Source organism: Rhipicephalus sanguineus, chromosome 3 (genome assembly GCF_013339695.2).
Source record: "Rhipicephalus sanguineus isolate Rsan-2018 chromosome 3, BIME_Rsan_1.4, whole genome shotgun sequence".
NCBI classification, from domain to species: Eukaryota; Metazoa; Arthropoda; class Arachnida; order Ixodida; family Ixodidae; genus Rhipicephalus; species Rhipicephalus sanguineus.
Window position 1 is genome coordinate 45,111,416 of NC_051178.1, and position 4,371 is coordinate 45,115,786.

The 4,371-nt window shown below is 45.1% G+C and overlaps 1 long non-coding RNA gene across 1 annotated transcript; it reads right to left on the reverse strand.

The window, feature by feature from the left end:
* Positions 1-359: 359 nt before the first annotated feature.
* Positions 360-2,362, reverse strand: LOC119384905 (uncharacterized). Its single transcript, XR_005181977.2, has 3 exons — positions 2,260-2,362; positions 1,359-1,515; positions 360-543 (listed from the first exon to the last, which is right to left on the reverse strand). It is a non-coding gene; the product is annotated as an uncharacterized LOC119384905 (long non-coding RNA).
* Positions 2,363-4,371: the final 2,009 nt, after the last annotated feature.

Genomic DNA, 4,371 nt, shown 5'->3' on the forward strand with positions numbered 1-4,371 from the left:
ACTAATAGGACAAGACCAATAGCCTGTATTAGGCTCATAGGCATAAACTAATAGCCTGTATTAGGCTCATAGGCATAAACTAATAGCCTGTATTAGGCTCATAGGCATGAACTAATAGCCAGTATTAGGCTCATAGGCATAAACTAATAGCCTGTATTAGGCTCATAGGCATATACTAATAGCCTGTATTAGGCTTATAGGCATAAGCTAATAGCCTGTATTAGGCTAATACGCATAAACTAATAGCCTCTATTAGATCAATAGGTGCCTGCACAGGCAGCGAGCAAGCTTTGCTCGTAGCATGCGGCAGCGGCATGCATGTCACTGCATATGACACAAAGGCAGTTGTCAAACGCAAACACACTTTATTTAAATCGTCAAGTGAGGTGAGCCCTCTACAGTTAACCTTCCTCATTTGGCTGCTGAGGTGGTGGTGTTAGCTGCTGAGTTGGTGGCGTCGGTACCTTCATGATGTCCGCAATTTTTACCGCGAGGTCAACCTCCTTAAATGGATACTTCTGGACGAGGAGTGGCTGAAGAAATCTAGAACCAAACACATAAGTAAATCACTTTTTTAAGCTCACAAACACAGAACACAGGCACTGTGTTCCTTCTGTCCGTCCACGTCAAGTGCGCGCTGTTTTTGCCTTGTTATGTTCAACGAACTAGCTCGAGATGCGTTATTCCAGAAAACATGAAACAAATACGACACTAAATCGGAAACTAATATTCAAATAGCTGCAGTAACAGGCAACCATCTGTCGCAATAAAAACTACAGAGGCAGAGCTTCATCCATTAACAACATGGCTAACACATGCTACAATTTCTCATTTGCTGACATCAGATCAGACAACAGCAAAAAATTTAACACCAGTGGAATTTTATTCTGCTTCTTTCCCCCAGCTTAAATTAAATAAGATGAGACTGCGCAGCTGTCAATGTTTAATTTTAGCAGCAGCAACAGTGCCCTATAAAGGGCACTGTTGCTGCTCAGCTTCAGGTTTCAGAGGGCGTGCTATGTCAGCTTTCAGGTTTGGGAACTTGACATATAATTGAGGATGCCGAGGATCATGCATAGTAAAATATGGAGAAAAAAAATTAGATTAAAGGTAAACGAAATAAAGCAGCAGATATTTGAAAATGCACTAACAAATAACTATGAGTGTTTTCATCATTTCTAACAAAATGTGACATGCTACTGCATGCTGTGCAGGTCACATAACAGAAGAACAGATAAACAACTTACATTACTGGGCACGGTAAAAGGCAACAGAGTAATTATCAAAAGAGAAATCGAAAGTGCATGCAAAGTGGATGATCTCAATGAAGTGCCCAACATGATAATTGTATCACAAACCTGCTTTGAAGATCTTGCGCAGCCTCACAACTTCTTGCCGAAGACAATCTCCTCCCTTTCATGCTTCAGGAGGAAACAAAAGGTCCAGCTGTTTTTTCCTAAACTGTGCCTCGGTATCCTTCACACGAGATTTTGGCACTTGTTTTTCACTTTTGTGCTGGTACAGGCAGAAGCAAAAAAAATAATAATTTGGTGAAAACTAGAAACCACAGAAATGTATGCATGCATGCACAGATATGGTACGTTGCACTTCTCTACTGGTTGAACAGCTGACAGCAACTCAAGCTGGCCTCGGCTACAGCCTTAAACTTTGCAAGAACTACGGTGCCAACTCAGTGCAATTCTTCTGTTGGCTACGTATGCCAGCGCCAACAAATTTGGCCGCATATAGAGATGTTGCATGTGTAGTTATTGATTATCTGAAATGCAGTAGATACCTTCGGTCTGGCTGGCTACTTGTCTCTACACTGACTGTACCTGCATGCAAACTGGTGCATGTGCGTCAGTAAACAGACTTACTTGCAGATGGTCATGAAATAGCTAAAGTAGGGAAACCATTCATGCTTTCAAGTAGGCAAAATAAACAAACAAAGGAATGACAAAAACAGGATTTAATTTTTGATGATCCTGTAATGATATGCGAGCTCCTCCCGATTTTCTACTCAGCGGACTTAGGACTACACAGTACAGTTGCTTGGGGCTATGCAGCAGCTTTGCTGTAAGCCTTCACTCATTTCACGGGAACGAGGACACTGAGAACACTGTTCGGCGGCCCATAGATCGGTACACGTGAGGCACAAGTCATCCGACCATGCAGGCCATCAGCAAATCGGCGTCGCCAAAAAGCGCTGTCCAGCCTTAAGTAATTGAGTAGTGCTAAACAAACATTTGCAAGATTTACCTTTCTGTAGGATTCTCCGCTCGCTTCGGTGTCGCCTTCTAAACTGCTGTCCATAGGCATTTGGGGGCAGGAAAATCTCTTGCTCGAGCTTTCCGCGGAAGCACCAGCCTCCTCTTTGGTTACTGAAAACAGGTACACGCGATGTGCATATATCGATTGTCCCTGAAATTGCACCATCAAACAATGAACAACAAAAGCATACTCACCAAACAACTTCATAATCTGGGCTCTGAAATATCCGCTGTTTTCGTCATCCCAGCGTACACTGTACCATTGTTTGTTGTCGAAGTCTTTGATACTATACGGAGAAAATCTCTTAATTCTTTCTTCGTGCAGACAACCTTCACGCCGTCGTCCTTGAAGCGCACATAAGCGTACATTGTGCAGGTTTTACACGTGGTGATATAACTGCGCTGTCAAACTTCGCTTGCCGTAGACCGCAGAGAAAGAAACGTTGGGCCCAGCGGCGGAAGGCCCAGCGGCGAAACACACGCAACACACGTGTTAAAGCTGATGGCGGTGACGATGCTGATGGGGTGGGAAGTGAGTTTGCGCCTAGAAATCCTAATTTAGTTTGCACCATTTGGACATTTCTAAAATCCTCACAAATCCCATTACGGAGGAAAAATTCACTGAATCTGCGCGGGAATAAAAGTAATCACAAAAGTATGAGCTCTTTGCGCAAGTTTATGCTTTTGGCATGACACCAGCGGTAAGTACGTTTCATTCACACTCCAAACCAAATACGCGTTTGCGTGCCTGTGTAATTTGTTGTTCAATTTTTCCGATGTTAAAATTTTTTTCTCGCTTTTTTTTTGCTTTCTTATACTGTATGAGTAGTTACTAGTTAATAAAATACACCGCCTATATGGGACAGTAGGATCGCCATCGCCATAGAGGGAAAAAGCAAGAAAACAAACAAGCAAACATTGTTGTACTTTTAGTCGCGGTCTCAGTCAAATTGAATCAGTCGAGTCCTGACTTGGTTTTTCATTTTTCGGATACGGTGCAGTGATAACAGGCACTTAGGCGCTATCCGTCATGATGGCGGCACGTCTGAAACTGCAGAGCGGAGGAAACGTTATTTGGAGCCGGAGGCGGCTTATTTATTATCACGTACTACATCTTCGAGGTACCAGGATAACCGCCAGTGCACCAAGCCACCTTCGCACAGGGGCAGGGTTCTGTTTGGTGTCGCAGAAGTCCGTGGTATGCCCGTGTCACTGGGGTGCACGTAACCCACGAGCCGCTTCGCCCTTCTCAGTATTTTGCCAGCATCCGTGGTATGCCCGTGTCATTGGGGCGCACGTAACCCACGAGCCGCTTCGCCCTTCTCTGTATTTTGCCAGCGTCCGTGGTGTGCCTGTGTCTCTGGGGCGCGACCCACGAGCCGCTTCGCGCGTCTCAGTCTGGCAACAAACTTCTGCGACACCAAACAGAACCCTGCCCGCACAGGTAGTCGCCTCTTGTCAACTGTGCTGCCGCAAGTGCAAATACCGGCGTGAGTGACTCGCCCCGTGAAGCTTCTGACAACGATGCAAGCGACCAAAGTGGAAGTGCAAGTGATCGTGCAGAAAGCTGCGGCGTCGCTAGCAATCTGTCTGACAGTGAATCTAGTGGTTCCGCTGAAGATTGCAGCGATACATATAGGTGCGAAGGTGATGCTGGTGAATTTTGTCTCATCTTCTCTGGCGAACGCCTTCCCAACTCGGACATGACTGTTAGAGATGCCATGCTTACGCTGATGGCGTACACTGTGTCAGTAGCACTGAACTGGACAGGAATGGAGAAGCTTGTGGGAATAATTAACCTTTTCCTGGGCAAGCCCGTCCTTCCTACTTCGAGTTGGATGCTAAGGAAAGCGTGCAGGCAGTGGATGGATGACCTTGTCAAGCGTCACTATTTTTGTCAAGCATGCGAAGCTGTGATATCGAATCCTCGTCAGAAGGTTTTTTCATGCCCACATTGTACCACCAAAATCTCTGGTCAAAATTTGTTGTTACATTGGACCTCAAGAAACAAATTGAAGTCATGCTTTTTGACAAAGCAGTGTCATAGGGCTTAATGGACACGTTGAAGAGAAGGCAACCTGAAACTCATGATGGCATTGTG